The sequence below is a fragment of the Phyllostomus hastatus genome, unplaced genomic scaffold, assembly GCF_019186645.2.
Source record: "Phyllostomus hastatus isolate PE091 unplaced genomic scaffold, TTU_PhHast_1.1 phas_contig_29, whole genome shotgun sequence".
Lineage (NCBI taxonomy): Eukaryota > Metazoa > Chordata > Mammalia > Chiroptera > Phyllostomidae > Phyllostomus > Phyllostomus hastatus.
Window position 1 is genome coordinate 33,643,649 of NW_025333835.1, and position 18,463 is coordinate 33,662,111.

Sequence of the window (18,463 nt, forward strand, 5' to 3'; positions counted from 1 at the left end):
AGAAAAAAACAGATGTTACAACCAAATAGAGCAATCATGCCAATAGCTTTCTAAGTCAGCAAGGAATCTCTGTAACAATAGCATTTTGCAAGTGTTCCCCAGTGGGTAAGGGAAGCACAATTTGGTGAGTGGACTAAAAGGAGCTTTATTATCTTTATCACTGTTCAAAATGAACAATTGTAGTAGTAAATCTTCCTAAATTTCTGCATTAAAGTTGGAAGAATTTTTGCACTCTGTGAAATATATCATATTCTGTCATACCCTGTACACATAAATCATTCAGAGATTTTGGAAACCATTTTCAATTACAAGGGTCTCTTTAGTCACAATCACTTAAAACAGGGCAACTGGATTGGAGGTGTCTCAAAAATAGTTCTAACTGAGGATGAGAACAGTACTGTAGCTTACAGTAGTTAAGTTAGTAACAGCACGTTTTGTAACTAGGTAGAAAAAAACCTGTACCATGTTGTTCTTGGTTATTAAGTTTGGCCAGAGAACAAGATCACCCCTGAAGTCCACAGCCAGCAATCCAAAGGTGGCAAGATCCTAGACAGACCTTATAACCTCATGCCTACAGATTATAATTTTATAGTTATATTATCTATGCATGCATGAATCTGGGTCTGTATTATAAATAAGAGAAACATGTAGCAAATTGACCCTGATGTGACAAAGAAGATATTTTACCCAAAACCTAGATCAGGGTGGTGAGGCTTGATTAAGGTAGATACAACTGTCATATAGGAGATTCTTTAACACCGGCCTTGGAAAGCAGAATACCACAGTCACCCAGCTAAGGATCTGCTTGGAGAAATGGGGAGACTGAGAGTGATCTTTTCACTGAATGACTTTGGCCAAGTATATTCTGAATTCCTTTGCTAATAATATATCTTCCCCACTCTTGAAGTAAAATTTTACTTTTATAACATTTATGAGTCAAGGTGTTGATTTTCACCAAGCTGGCATATTTGTGTCTACCTTTTGTCACATTTATATTGTAGACTCCATATGACTGTACTTAACACGTCTTTCTCCAAAGTCTGTGTTTTCAACGACTATACTCTATTGCCACAAGCACCTCAAATGCATTTATATATTTATTTGTTATTGTTGTTCATGTATAGTCGTCTCCATCATCCCCCCACCATCCCCCACCCCCTCACATCCCACCCTCAATCCTTCACCCTTTTGGCTTTGTCCATGGGTCTTTTATACACGTTCATGGACAAACATTTCCCTTCTGTGCCTCATTATCCCTCTCCCCTCTTCCCTCTGGCTACTGTCAGTTTGTTCTTTATTTAAATGTCTCTGATTATATTTTGCTTGCTGTTTTGTTTTGCTGATTAGGTTCCACATATAGGTGAGATCATATGGTATTTGTCTTTTACTGTCTGGCTTACTTCACTTAGCATAATGCTCTCCAGTTCCATCTGTGCTGTCGCCTTTCTTTTTTGCTACATTAGATCCTTTATTGAGTCTTCTCTATTTTTCAAAATCATGTCCAATGACTACCTGCTTCACTCTTCTTCCCAAGTGCTACCAACTACTTATGATTGCCACCATTAGGCACACTATTTTATTCTTCCCTAACTTTGCTATTCCCTCAACCTTGACTATTTCCCTGATTAGTAACATGCATTCATCTTTCAGAATATTCTGTGCTTTATCCCTTCATTGACTTCCAATGATCATCCTATTTTGTTCAAGAATTTGAACCTGAGCAAAGAACTGACTGGTTTTAGCAGCAACTCAATAAATATTTATGGAGCAAATCAACAAAAGGATGGATGATGAAATTTAGTCACCTACCTTATCCTCAGGCACCATGTTATAGCTCTATGTGGTAGGCAGTCTCTAAGATATCTCCAATGACGCCCATCTCCTGCTATTCATAAACAGAATATGTCAGAAATGATTGAATGTGGCCTCTAAAATGATGTTATAAAATCACTGTGACTTTTGCCTTCAGTGCTGTATTTTGCTCTCATTTGGATCACTCGACCGTATGGAAGTCAGTTGCATGTCCTGACACAGCTCAGTGAAGAAGGGGTTCACATAACAAACCCTGCCCTTGGACAAACAAGCTGAGTTTTTAGATGAGATCAAAAATCTGTCTGATGTTGTTATGTGGCTTCATGAGAGACCTTGAACCAGAGGCATTCAGTTAAGCTACAACTAGGTTCCTGATCCACAGTAACTGGGAGATAATAAATGTTTGCTGATTTAAGATGCTACTTTTTGGGATAACTCATTATTCAGCAATAGTTAATTGACATGTTGTACTTTACATATTTGTCTTAAAAGTATTTTATATGTTAAGACAGAAGGGGAAACATCATTTAAAACATTAGTTCACTAATATTTTTGTTGTTAGTTTTTTAAAACTTAAAATTATTCATAAAGTGAAATCAGGTAGGTCATACTTTTTTATCTTGAGCATTAAAAAAGAAGTAAAAAAGAATAGGAAAATAGCATGATAGTGAAGTACCTAAATATGTGTGCAATTATGAAGAAGCAGATGATTCATGTAAAAGAGTGATGCTTTCTTATCGTCTTGATATGTTCATGGTCTAAAGAAGTGATTGTGAACTTAAAGAAGTGATTGTGATTTTTACTATCTGAATTTTAACTTTCCATTTATTTTATTTGATTAGATCGATCTTAAAAAGAAAATAAAACTCCTAACTTTATATGTCTTCTGGTACTGTTTTTACTATCTGGTTTTCAACAACTCTATTTATTTAACCACATTCCTTTGTTTCTAGGACAGAGATTTTGTCTTATTATGTTTGGAAATTGGATGGATCTTAAAACTGATGATATTTTTCAGATGCTGCTGGGCTGTAGCCATTTTGAAATGGCTTTACAGACTGGTTGGAGCCCAGTCTGTAGCCTGATGGGGCACCTGCATATCCTCAAGATTTCAATCAGCTAGACTATTTAAGGATACTCGAGGAGATAATAGAAGCCTGGGTGCTGTATGAAAACCTGCTTACACTTCCTAGAAAGATCAAAGATGTTGATGGCATCAGAATGTGCAGAACTGGACACGGTAACTTGGATAAATATCTGGGAAACCAGAGAAGAAGACCATTCTAAGAAATGCTACCTTAGAATATTCTTAATATAAAATGATGATATTGAGCAAAATACTGTGGACATGAATTCAAAAAAGATTGAGAGACTTTAAGTGGGACAGTGTTTTAGAATTATTTCTGCTCTATTATTTATTAGTGTCTTATTTTTATAAATACGTGAAGAAGATAGTTGATGAAATATGTTTAAATTGATTATAGTAGTTTCAAAAATGGGTTTAAATTAAACATTCTAATTAATGTGTATTTTATCATAGTTTAATTGGAAGCATGTCTTCCTTTTCCTTACTGTGACATAAAATATATGGTATGTCTTATAAAGAGCCTTAGGTATGATGACAGGTTATATAGAAATGATTATTTCAAAAATTGATTATTTATCCTGGCTGGTTCTTCAAGGCCTTTGAGTTTTGTGAAAAACATATACATGTTTTTGTAAAAAAGTATAAAAATCATCTAAGTTACATATACAAATTTACAACTTAGCAAAATTATAAATACAACTTTAAAAATAGTGCAGAGGAATAACTATTAAATAAATATAGAATAAATATTGAGCATTTTCTTTTAAGATTATCTTCTGACAGGTGTAGGACATGAGTAGACTCTCAGGGAGGAGCAAGGGACTAGAATTTAAAAATGTTCTTTCAGGCTTTAGGCTCACCTAAGGAGCTAAATTAAGTTCATTTAATGTAAGAAGCATGGATGAGTTCTCCTTAACTGGCGAAGAAAAAATTTAGAATACCCCTGTGCATTTCATTAATGGGAAGATAATCTACTCCATGTTTACTCAGGAACAAACCACGGGGTCACAAGCCTTGAGTGCAGTGAAGCAAACCTAGGATATAAATAAATGCTTGCTAAAGAATGAAAAAAAAAAAAAAAAGACAAGGCCAGATAGCGACAAGGACGGTAACGGATGGAGAAGATTAAATACAAGAATACCAGTGTTTGGTGTTTAGATTTGAATATGAAGCTGCAGTTGTAATTCAGGGTTGTGGTTTTCCTGAACTTCTGACTTATAAAATTCCCAGAAGATCCATGATAACAGTCAATAACAAATAAGTTAGAACTTGCTCTTTGAAACATTCATTTTCTGAGGTTTCCCACATTGGAAAACATCTAAAAAATTATTTTAAATTACTTTTTTTGTTGTTCATGTGCTCCTAATACATGTTTTGCTATAAAGATTCTAAGTTCTGCTGGAAACTACTGAAAATTTTTAAATGAAGTTTTGAATCTGCTTGAGAAAAGTGTAGATTCCAGAACACATACAATATAAACCCTTACCTAGACTTTCTTTGGGACAGCAGGGATTTTTGTTACCACTTATGTTCTTGCTATTGTTTTGACCTTCAAGAGCTGAAAATCCAAATACTAACTGGCAGTGAATTCTGTCAGTTCTGGAGGGATCTTAAGATGAAAAAAACAAGAGCTTTATATCCTTGAAAGAGGGTAGAAGGAGAGGGTGCAGGAGGCAAGGGGAGGGCTTCCTATAGAGGCTGAGTACTAACCCCAGAAATCATCTGATTCTACAGGCTGCCATTAGTGACTAGACAGAAAAAAGACCTAATCAAGCAGATATGTGTAAAGCACTGTGGCTGGTTGTGATACCAATATGACCATAAAATAGTTACCTACTACTGATTGTAAATCAAAATAGAATTTAATATTAATTGATTTTAAACACTGTTCTGTTTATCAAAGTAATGAATGAACTAGGAATCAAATAAAAAATAGAACATGTTGTATTGAATACCAATCATTCCCTGTTTTCTCTCCTTCATTCTTGGCTCCTCTCCTTGCTGTAATATTTTTACATGTTTTTATTTCTATTTTTTAATTTAGCTTCATTACTCTAAGCATTACGTTTATGGTGCTATTATTGGATTAACAAATGCAACTATTTTTTCATCTCAAAAAGAAATCGATAGATTTAAATAGATTGTACCATCCTCACTTCCACGTCTCCCCTCCTACTATCTGATATTTACAGCTTCTGGATTTTTCATTGATTGATTTTTCTAACATGACTGAATATACTTAAACCTCAATTAAGTTTTTGTTCATCCTTTAATCCACAATATGTAAGATGAAGTTACTACCTTTTCTGGTTTTTTGTTTGTTTGTTTTTGTTTTTTTTAATCTTCCTGTCTCATTCCACATCCCATCTTCTTTCAGTTCTACCTTGGATTTTACGCTTACTGACATTCAGCTGCAATGTTATTATTAATAGTTTTACTTTACCAGTATGAGAAAATCTTTGGTACTTAGTCTATAGGTCTAATTTAAAAGTTAGAAAATAATATATGGCCTTCAAATTATTACCACATAATGTATTTTTATACTCAGCTAAATTGTATGTCTTCATATTAATTTCCTTCTCTGTAGGATGCTTTGGTTTCTACTGAGCACTAAAATTTAGTTAATTCTTTTATAGTCATTCAATTTGTTTAAATATTTACATATTTTTGTCACTTCATAGCTTGATCATCACTTCCTTGTTATTTCCCCCTATATCTTATGAAGGAATTGGTTCTGTTATATACCACATCTTCCTTTCCCCACACTTAAACCTTTGTTTGTTTTCTATCAAGTCTCTTTACTACCTTGAAAATCTTTCTCATAGTCCTTTATGCTGAGGCTGAATTTCCATTTGGTAGTGTCCTAGATTTGGAGAGTAACAACCTTCTGAGATCTTCTGCCCTCTCTTTATTTCCCATTTTCCTGGTATTCTTCAAGAAGTCTTTAGGAGGTAAACATTCTGTAACCTGCCTGTCTGAGTGAGACTATTCTTCAGTTACTAATAAATAACAGTGCAATCTCATTTGTTCTAAATCATTTTCCTCAGAACATCCAAGTAAGTGCTTAGTTGTCTCTTGCATCTCTTATTGCTGATATCAAGTCCAATGACACTTTAATTCTTATTCTTTTGTATTTTTTCCATTCCTACAAGCATTTAAATAGTTATACCTATATGTAAGTAACTTGTCATCACTTCTGGTCACTGAATGCTTTTAATCAAAAGACTCGATTTTTCTCCCATTATAGAAAATTGTCTACCATAATTTCTTGCATTATTTTCTACATTCCATTATTTTCTTCCCTCTTGGACTTGCATTAGACATATCTTAGACCTCACATTATTTTTTTTTACCTATTTTGCTCATATTTTCTTGTCTTTCATTTTGTTCCATAATCTTAAAAGTTTCCTGTCCTTCATTGTATTTAGTTCTTTTGTTGTTATTGCATTTCAACAATTTCAGCAAACTTAATGCTTAGCCATTAATGAATTCACTCTTGATCCTGAGTATTGAACTTTGTTTAATAACTACAGGTTCTTCAGTAATTTCTCTGGTTTTAATAACTGTGGAGAATTTGTTTTATCCTGTATTTGCTTTTAGTTATGTTTTAGTTTCTCAATTAGCTTTGTATCCTCTTGATCCTTTTACTTAAAAATACTGTTGAAGTATTTTCCATGTTTCTGGCTCCCTGCAAATACTTGGTGGTCCATGCCTTGACATAAGGCATGTAATAGGTAATGCTTAGGGCTCATAATGTCTGTAGTTTGGGTGGGTTTCATCTGCTAATAGGTAGGGCTGTTTTATCAGTGAGAATTTTGACTTCAGGCTTTTTGGAGGCAAGACAGGGATCTGGCAGGGAAACCTTCTATTTTAATCTGTGGCACAATAATCCAGAAGAAAATTAATTTCCTTTGGATATTTCACCTATAGTCCCTACAGAACAATATGGAATACATCTGGGAAGTTAATTTTGCTCTTTTGACACAGATGAACTGAAAGCAAACAAGCAAGTTTGTTTTTTTTTTTGCTTTGTTTTATTTTTAACAGCTTTATTGAGATATAATTAACATGCTACATACAGCATATATTTAATGTTAATGTACATGATTTGGTACATTTTACACATGTACAGACCTGAGAAAGTTAAGATAATAAACATATTTATTATCCATAATCATGATAATAAACACATTTATTACTCCCAAAAGTTTCCTGCAAAAGCTACTATATATGACTCTGTGTAAGCCCTCCATCTCGAGAGACCACTGGTTTGTTTTCCACTATGCTCAATTTGAGTTTTTTTGGATTACAAATATGTAAAATTTGAAATATAGGTACATGGCCACTTCTTGTCTGGCTTTTTCCATTCAGAATAATTATTTTGTGAGTTCTTTGCAAATTGTACATAGGATATAAGTCCTTTTTTAGATACGTGCATGATTTGCAAAAATATTCTTCCAGTTGGTGGCTTGGAATTGTCTTTGATGAAATCCAGTTACTAGTTTTCTTTTCATTTATGATCATGCTTTTGCAAACCAATGACTTTAAATAACCTCTTCTCTTCAGTTTATACGCTTCACTGTCCATGGCAATACCTGCTGTCACTGAGACCGGGACATCTCTAATTCCAACTGAGAGGTAGTTCTTATCTTTTGTGCAATTTCCTCTAAATACATTCAAGGCTGTGGCTTATTCATAATCAAGCTATGTCCAGTCTTTTTAAATTTCTGAGATTTGTTGAAATATTCTATTTACTGGTATAATTTCCTATTTTTAATAATCTTTGTCACTAATTTTTGCTTTTAAGAGGACGTTTTGTTTTATTCTTCTGTAACTTATATTCTTTTTTTATTTCTTTGTACTTGTAGTTTATTTTCTTTCTTTTTATCTTTTTATTATTTTTTTTAGTTTTTTAAGATTTTATTTATTTATTTTTAGAGAGGGAAGGGAGGGAGATAGAGAGAGAGAGAGAAACATCAATGTGTTGTTGCTGGGGGTCATGGACTACAATGTGTGGTTGCTGGGGGTCATGGCATATACCCTGACTGGGAATCAAACCTGTGACACTTTGGTTCGCAGCCCATACTCAATCCACTGAGCTATGCCAGCCAGGGCTTTCTTTTTATTTTTCTATTGTTGTTCAAGTACAGTTGTCTCCATTTCCTTCCACCACTTCCCCCACTCTAGCCTCCCCTACTTCCCCCACTTCACCCCACCTTCCTTTGGTTTTGTCCGTGTAGCATCAATAATCTCAGAGATATAAAAGAAATGCATTTAAGATATTTATAATTTTTATATAAGACAGACCTGTATATGTTCAAATTAGGTGTGAACTTCTTCATCAAACCTTGACCAATAAATATTCTGTGAACCATTCACACTAAAAACTCTTTCAAGATTGTTTGCATTTTTATATCATCAGTGTGAAGCAAAATTTTGTAGTTCTATAAATATGGAGTTAATTCTTATCATTTGTAGAAAATAAATAACCATAATAAATGTTATGTACAACTCATTTAAACTAAAAACATAATATTTAAATGCATAAAGAATGGATAAATATTACTACACATATATGACCACAACTTGGACTTATGTAATTAATATTTTACTATTTCTTCATTCTGTGAAACTCATTTTACATATGACATTTTATATCTATAACAATATTAAACACAGAGCAGTAAAATCTTCTTAGATACAAGCGACTGGTTTATATACAAGGGTAGAGCATACGATAAGTAAGTCCCTATTCTCCTGGAGTTTACACTCTATTGAACATGGAAAAGAGAAAGAAATTTTAAAATACATAATAGTATCACTAAAATTTCTATAAGAGTTAAGGGAAAAACTAGATATAGAGAGTGAAGGAGTCCGAAGTTGTCAGAATTTACAAAGGGGCTAAGACAGGGGTCCCCCGGTGAGGCTGTGTTTGGTGTTGGGGGTTAAAGCCAGGGCGACTATAACATGAGAAGAAAGAATAGAGGTGTCTGTATAAGATGATGTTGGGAACAGGCAAGCGCCTAATTAGATAAAGGCACACAAATTGCTTAGGAATTTAGATTAGAAACAGAAAGTAACTGTAGGGCATCAAGCAACAAATAATGTGTATGGATCTCATTTAAAATTATACATATCTGCTTTCGAGGAACTGATTTTATAGGGGCAAAAGTAGAAGTTGGGAAAACAATTAAGAGGCTATTCAAAAAAGGTCTGGGAAGAAAAAAATAGCTAGAACTAAGTTGGTAGACGTGGAGATGGGGAAAAATGGGTAGATCAATATATTCTGTAGCATTATAATTGGGAGGCTCTGATGATATGTTAGATGTGGGTGTAAAATAAAGATGGGGATAAAAGATAATATTTATTTTATTGTCTCGAACGACTTGATGGACATGTTTTTCTCATGTGAAAGAGATTCGGAGTTTGGAGCAAGTTAGGTATACAGATGACATGAAACAAAACAGTGTCAAATATTATCAAATTCTAAGTTTTGTGTCTACACATGCACAGCGGTGGACCAACACAGAGACACAGATATTTGCACACAAACACATAAACACAGATGTGTGCATGAATATACATGTACCCTCCTGTATTTTTCACCCACAGTTGCATACCAGAATATCTTGACTCTATTAAAAGAAATTAAGCAGCCACATTTGAAATTTTAGTAAGATTTAATTTGGTTGGCATTGTCTAATTTTAATTTGGAAAAGCACACAAAGAATTTTATTTTTATATTTCCATGTGGTTGGAAGATGCACTGGTAGAATTTTCTAAGTGGCTCATTTCATTCTACTGAAAATCGCACAGTATATTTCCTTGTTTGTAGATTAATGAAAACATAAAATATGTTTAACTCTTCTCAAATATATATATTTTTTCTAACTCTGAGTTTTCCTTCTGGCTACCAGCATTTTCCTCATGAATTTTCCTAATTCCCTAACAGTGGAGCAGCTCAAAATCTTTCTCTGCTAAAGTAATAAAGTCTAGCTCTCCTATCTTACATGCATGTCATTTTATATGGTCTTGTAGAACTGCAATACAGGACAGCTGTCTTTGTCCATTTATTAACATTATCATTTGCATTTAATTGATTGTATTATATTAACTACATTTTTAATGGAATTAACCATGACACAATGTTGTTCAGAAGAGATAATAGGGGATTCAGGACAAGTTTATCGAGTTCAAAGTAATATTCACATCATAAATTTTGATAATTTAAATCAAGAGAGATTTAAGTGCACTAACATATTTCTCAAAAGTGTTTAATATGCAAATTAGATTACATTTTCTTCTGTAAAGAGTTTCATATATATGTATGTGTGCATGTATGTGAATATATGAGGTCTGGCCAGAAAAAGTTCAGCCATTGCTTATATAATGAGAATGCTTTGCACAACATCAATGTCACCTGGAAGCCAAAGAGAGTGGACTGGAACGCTCATGCATAAGCAATGATGGCTTCACTATACTAGTCAGTGAGGGCAGTAGACACTGTTGAGTGAACTTGTGTACCATGTAGCCATTGCAATCAAAATGACTCAGTGAGTTGAGCAAAGCATCTGCATCAAACTTTGCGTTAAGCTTGATCATTCTTATATGGGAATTATTCAGATGACTCAGAAAGCTGCAGCTATGGGCAACTGGTGATTGGACACTTCATCGTGAGAACATGCCTGTTCATGCATCATGTCTCATGCAGAGTTTTTGGCAAAACATGAATCATGCAGATGACTCAGACCCCCTACAGCCCAGATTTGGCACCCAGCAACTTCATTTTTTTTCTCAAAACTAGAATCATCTTTGAAAGGGAAGAGATTTCAGACCATTGATGAGATTCAGGAAAATACAATGGAGCAGCTGACGGCGACTGGCAGAACTGTGTGAGGTCCCAAGGTGCCTGCTTTGAAGGGGACTGAGGCCCCATTGTCCTATGTACAATGTTTCTCGTATCTTGCATCTCCTTTCATAAATGTCTTTATTTTTCATACTACATGGCTATATACCTTCTGGACAAGATTATAGTCAATCTTCATTATTGTCATTAGTCATAAATTCCACATCTGTGAATATGCCTATTCACCAAAATGTATTTCTAACTCCACATAACTCTGTAGCCATCTGTGGCCATGAATACGCACTGAGCAGTGAAGAGATTGAGTTGCTTGGCACCAGCATTCCCAGCTGAGGTCCAACAAGACGTGGTTCTTCCTTTTTGTGGTGTATTTACTGCTACATTTCCCTTTTTTTTTTTCTTTGTTGACTTCACTGTTTAAAATGACACTAAGCATAGAGGTGAAGCAAGACCTCCTGTTCCTAAGAGTCAGAAGGCTGTATCCTTTGCAGAAAAAAATGTTTGTTAGGTATATTAGCTAAGCTTCATTCAGGCATGAGGTACAGAGCTATGGGCTATGAGTTCAATGTTAATAAGTCAACAATATATATTAAGCAAGGTGTCTTTATTTTTTTTTTGGAAGGTTTTTATTTTTTATTTTTATTTTTTAAAATAGATTTTATTTGTTTATTTTTAGAGGGGAAGGGAGGGAGATAGACAGAGAGAGAGAAAAACATCAATGTGCGGTTGCTGAGCGTTCTGGCCTACAACCCAGGCATGTACCCTGGCTGGGAATCGAACCTGGGACATTTTGGTTCCCAGTCCGCGCTCAATCCACTGAGGTACGCCAGCCAGGGCAGCAAGGTGTCTTTAAATAAATATACATAAAACAAGATTATTTATTGAGCAGTTAACCTAACTATGTAACTAATAGCTCACAGAAACCTGTCTGTATTTCATCCAAGATCAATGATTTTTTGTACTCTAATTCAGTGATTTTCAACCAGTGCACATTGCTGTGCTGCAAAAAATTTTAAAACATTCAATACCTGACTATGTAGTCAGAGTCCTGACCTTGTTTCCCTTAAAGCATCAAATAAAAAACAATGACAACCAATACAAGGATATCTGTCCATTGTGAATGATTCAAAATTATACCTGTTTTTTGGTCAGATCAGCAAAAAAATGTAATATACATTTTGGTGTGCTGCAGAACTTTAGGAACTAATTTATGTGTACCACTATAACAGTGGAAACGTGTAATAGTAGGGAATTGTAACCTGCCCCACCATTCTTTCAACATTGTTTCTGTAATTGCTGGTTCTGACTACTTTGTAGCCTGTAGATGAACAACATGATGCTATAAGAATCCTAGGAACTAAGTTCATAAGATACAGGAAGCCCAGCTCTGGAAGATTCGCTGATCTTCGACCATGGAGCCAGGATGGTGTAAAGTCAGGATTATGTGAATCCAGGATGGCTAAGCCAGAATGACGTACACTGACCATCACTGGCCTTATAGAATTGAACTGTGCTCATCTTCTTATAGAGAACTTTTCAATCTCCTCCTTTGTTCCCTTTTTTCCTGTTACCCTCTCCCTCCTTATAAAAACCTCTGCCTCCATGGAGAAGTGGACGTGGGCTTTGAGATGCGAGTCACCCATCTTCTAGGTGGCCGGCATCTGAATAAACCACTCTCCACATCAGCACCTGCCTCTCAGTTACTGGGTTTCCTGGTGGCAGGAAGCCAGTCCTGCGTCCAGTTACACCATGAGATGAAAAACATTGAAAATTGCTGTTCTAATTCATCACTCTCAATGACGTTACAGACCATAAGTTCTGCAAATACTGTGTATCATGTGCATGTGAGTTTGTACTTGTATGTACAGATATACATACACAAACATACACAAGAACAGGCCAGAGTATGATAACAGAATAAGCATAATGACTTCCCCAAAAGACCTCCATGTTGGAATGTCCAGAACAAATGAATGTTAGTTAATATGGCCAAAAGGACTTTAATTATAGTTTTAATTGGGAGAAGAAGGTTACCCTGATTAAGTGGGTAAATTAAATGTAAACACAAGGGTGTTTAAAGTGGAAGACTAAGGCAGAGAAGACAGTCAGAGATGTAAGTACAAGACAGTGGTCAGAGAGATACGGTGTTCTTGATGTTGAACTTGGGTGAAGGGAGCCATGAGTGAGGGAAAACCTATAGCCTCTAGGAGCTGGGAAGGACCACAAAACAGATTTCTACAAAAATCTTTCAGCAAAATGTGCAGTTTTACCAACACTTTAATATTGGCCCAGTGAGACATGTGTGGGACTTCTAAGTCACAGAACTACAAGACAATAAATTTGTGCTGCTTTATCACAACTTAGTTTGTGGGTATTTGTCATAGCAGCAGTGGAAAATTAATGCAACACCTTTATGTGACCCGACAGTTCTCAGTCTGTACTTACCTGACTCCACAGCTTTATCATATTTTAACTCCAGATTTGTCTTTCATTTCCTACCCTATCCTTGGACAACCTTAGTTTGAACTTTAAAATGACACCAACACAATAATCTCCTGTAACCTGTAATCTTCAGCATGTGGATTCTCCACTATTTTACTTAAAAATGAAAATGCAGCCATGAACAGGGAGGCACCCAGCTGTCTGTGTGGCTTTACTTCACCTGAGGCTTTCCCGACAGGAAAGGTCCACCCAGACTGCTTTACCAATAACACAGCCTCCTCCTTGACACCCTGAAGAACTGTGTATTTCCTGAAATTCTTTACTCTTTAATTTCCATAGCATTGGACCTTCTTAACTTTCTATAAATTTTCTCCTCCTTTCCCTATACTTTCTTCCTCTTTTGTCCCCTTGCTTAATAAAATGCTGGGATTCATCTTTGGTTCTTTGAGCTTCTTATTTATTAGTCCCCTTTTTGAATGACCTAATTTATCTCTTTATTATTACAGATGGGCTGAAGAATCTCTAAATTGAATCTCTAGCACAAATCCCTCTCCTGAGCCCCATATTCAGTGTTGAACTTACTCCAAATCTTTTTAAAAAAAGATTTTATTTACATATTTGTAGAGAGAAGGGAAAAGAGAGAGAAAGAGAGGGAGAGAAACATCAATGTGTGCTTGCCTCTTGTGTGCCCCACCACCCGGGACCTGCCCTGTAACTCAGGCATGTGCCCTGAGTGGTTATCGAACCAGTGACCTTTTGGTTTGTGGGCCAGGTATTTGCTTACAGGTATGTAAGCCAGGGCTTATTCCACATCTTTACCTGTATGTGTTAGAGACACCTCAAAATCACTGTGACAACTGCATATACTTCCAGGCTACTTACTGGTTGTTTATCTTTGCTTTTTCACTGTTCTACAGCCAGCCACCAATATACCTGAGAGTGTTTCCTGCTCTCATCACCTGCTTTACCTAAGCCACTCCCCCTGTTTACACTTCCTGAATTAATTCTTAAACACTAATCATCTGCTCCACTTTTATGACCTCCATGCCTATTACTGCCATTATCATTTGTGGGAAGGAAAACTTCTGAAGCCTCCTGGTTTGTTTGTTTGTTTGTTTGTTTTGGTCATTTTTCAAATCTATCTTCCGCTGTGTGGCCAGAATAGTCTGCCTAAAATTCAACTTTTGCAATTATATTATCTTGCTTTAAACTCTTGAGCAACATCAAACTACTGATTCAACCGAACTCAAGTTTTTCAATAGGACATGCAAAGCTGTCTCTGACCTGATCCCTGCCTGTCAGTCCCTACTGACTCCTTGATTCAGGTTTTATGTGCCTCTGCACTAACTGCTTACATTTCTCCATATGCACTATGCACTTTTCGCCTCATTGTTTTTTATTTATAATGTCCATCGATGTGCAATGTCTTTTTATCAATACTATCATGGAAAATGTCAACCCATTTGAACTATTTTTTAAAGATGTCATTTATTCATTTTTAGAGAGAAAGGAAAAGAAGGATAGAAATATCAATGTGCGGTTGCCTCTTCCGCACCCTGTACTAGGGACTTGGCCTGCAACCCAGGCATGTTCCCTGACTGGGAGTCGAACTGGCGACCCTTTGATTTGCAGCCCACGCTCAATCCACTGAGCTACACCAGCCAGGGCCCATTTGAACTATTTTTACAATGCATTTTAGTTTCCTTCTAGAAACCTTTCCTTGACCCCTTGCCAATTTCTACCAGGTTCACCTAGAAGTTCCTCCCCTGTGCTCTCATCTGCCTGTAAAAATCACTATTGTCATTGCTGCTACACTGTATCATTTTCTGCTTGGTATCTCTCCCACTGATTAAATCATGAGCTTTGTAGAAATGTGGAATCTAAATGACTCAGCCTAGCACAAAAGCTCAGTTTGTAAGGGAATGACCACAATCTTGTGGGGATACATTCCGTGTCTGTTTGGTCCAGTGAGTTCAGGATGCCTGCACATTTTAGGAAAAAGATTTTAGATGTCATTTTTGTTTTTGGCTATTACTTGCCCTATTCTGTAACAATCAAACCAATTGAAATAAAGAAATAAAACTGGATAATACATTCTTTTATGACTTCTTCTCTGTGCTGATTCAGAAATCAGTGTTTTTTATACAAGAAATGGAAATACACATGGTGAATATGATAGAGGCTTGTGTGCATCTTCCTTTATAAATTCAAGGGGGATTGAGTTATCTGTGGCCTTACCATTACTCAGTTTGGTAAGTGTATTACCATTAAAAACATTTTGGTCAATGGTCTTGGGAAAGTAGGTCATTTTAACTGTAAATGTGTGTTGCAGTTTAAAGAAAAATTCTTAGTGTAGTAAAACAAATTTGATGAAAAATATGTTCAAGATTTTCTCAAGAAAATGAGAAAGAACTCATATTTGAAGTAAATACCAGCACTGTTACCCAAATCTAAACATTTCAGGTCATTCCACACCCCCCAAAATTATCAGATAACATATAAACATAGCAAATAATGATCTAAAAATAGGAATATGATGATAAACTTTCCATTTGCTGATTAAAATTTCTTATGATGTTTACTTTCTCCCATATTTTTTTGTCATTATTAAATCTAGAAAAATGAGATTTCATTGTTTTTGTAGCAAAAATAAGAGTTTTCTATGGTTCTGTTTATTAACTATGACTCATTTTTTTTTGCATGCTAATTTTGGACACTTTAGTTTCTAAAACAGCTTTTATCCTCCTAGTCAATGAAAATGCTTGAAAATCATCAACTTTATTGTTTACTCTGTAGTCACAGAATCAATAAATACATTTCTGGAAAGCCTCATGTGCATATATTTATTTTATTTTGTCTAAGAGAAAAATCAATCATTAATATTTTAGTTGTCGTTTCTATGGTATGCTGACTTTTTAAAATATCTGTGAGTAATGTTTCTATTATTAAAACCCATGTATTCAAATAAATTATATTCATGTATTAAATATATTGAAGGGCAACACTCCTGGTAATGATATTTAAGACTGACCAAAAAATATATTTTCATATTTCCACAAGAGTTTGTTACTATTTTTACATTAATATGCAAATATTTTAAAGATGATGTGTTTTCCAGAAAATTCTTATGTTAATCCCAAAATTTCACCTTTAATTATATTGTTAACTTTAGAAGATAACATTCGGAGGATCTTTAGAACATTTCCACGTTTATACAGATATTATATTTTACTAAAACATATCCCAGCAGACTTTTCCTTATGTCTTTAAAATATAATAACAGAAATGTCACTAGACTAATTAGGAAATTAAAATGAGAATTTTTGAAGAAAAAGAAGTTATTCAATATGGGCAAATCTTATTTAAAAAGCTTATGCAGTGAAATTTATATGTTGAATATCTGTGTAAGAAGACTGGAAAAGAAATAGTAGACATACATGACAACACAAAGACTGGAACAGTATCCTGTAAGAAAATTAATTACCATGTACTTTGCCATGTATAATGTGCTCGATATATAATGTGCACCCACATTTTTGTACATCACATTATATATTGCCAAACTGTTCAGCCAAAGAGCTGACAGAGAGATTTTACGGTTGACTGTATGAAACTGTGTTTACTGTAGAATGGAAATTCTGAAGTGCTTAGTGGAAAGGTTGAGAAGGAAAGGTGTCACATGCCATTGGAAGTGAAGGGAGGAATATGCCTGTGATCAGTGATCAAAGATTCAGATTTTGTGCAGTGCAATGAATGAAGATTGTTCCAGGAATTCAGAAGAATAAGTCAGCCTACAGTGGACTTGAGGACCCTAGATTGTGATCACAATAGTCCAAACTGGTTAAAATTTCTTGGCACATTTTGGGGATGGGGCAAAATTAAACAGATATCTGGAGAAATTCAGCAAGGGTCCACTTTGAGAATGAATGTCACAGGAAAAAACTTAGAGAGTTTTTCAAGAAATGCACTCCACAGGAACGATAGTGGATAGAGTGACATGGTAAATTTCTCATCGAGCTCACAAACAAATTACACTTTTTAACCAACCTTTGGAATGACCTGGGGTCCATGGATCCCTGCTGAGATAGTAAGTCAGGGAAGGCAAGTACTACCTCCTGACGTCTGTGATCATACCAGCTGAGATGGCTTAGAAAATTATAGTCATTGAGCTATTGTTCTACACCTAAATTCTGGAATACATAAGAGGCAGAAACACTATTCACTACACTTGACTTGAAAGTCACTGTCAAGCTCCTTCTGTGGAAAATATCTCTAACAAGCATAGTTCATTTCACGCAATCCAGAAGAGAAATAACTATTATTTTTGATGAGATAATCTCAGAGAAGTAAGCTTGTTTCATTCTAAGTTTAAAGTAAGCTAATTAACAAATTGTGTCTGAATTTTAGTAGGATATTTAATTTTTAAACATTTGTCACAAACAAAAACACATTCTAGACAGATAATGACTATATGTGGCTACATTTTTTAATTAGTGTACCTATTGAATCTCCCCTTGAGTATATTGACATGTTTTTATGAAAGAAGAAAACCATGAAGCTATTCATTAATTAATCAGAGAGGCAAAGTATACTTCAGGCAAATGGTTGTTTATGTGTAGAGGTTAGGTGTTTGATCCAAATACACATTTTTATTTATGCAAATGCTTTCTGTGGTTATACTCAACTGAACTGTTTTATAAAAATAACAGGAACATTGGACTCTTTCCAAATATTAAGTTTAAACATTAACAGTTAGAGAATTGAAGAATGTCAAGAAAAAAATATGGTGTTTATACACACAAGTTTACATATGTGACTTCAAATTAATCAAGATATGTCCAAAAGAAGGAGAAAAGTTTGAACCTATCTCATGTTCAGCTGTGTAAAATTTAGAGTTCAAGTCTGGCAAATAAGTATTCATCAGGAGACGGAAAGAGCTGTTAGGTTTGGATAGTTTAAGGTTACTTTTGGCTCATTTGTTTATTTTGCAAGCTATCTTCTTTCTGTATTGGTTTTTGATTTTCTTATGTGCTATTATTACCTTCTTCTCTTTGCATACCAAATAAGTGGAGTGATAATCAAACTGCCATTCCCCCACCCCATGAAATCTGAACAATTAGGACAGTGATATAAAGACAAAGAAATGAAAAAATACATATTTATTAATTTTCATGACAACAAATGAATCAGACTCTTGGAAACTTGCCTCTGAACAGAAATCCTGGAACCCTGTGATTTCTATTCTTTCTGCACCAATT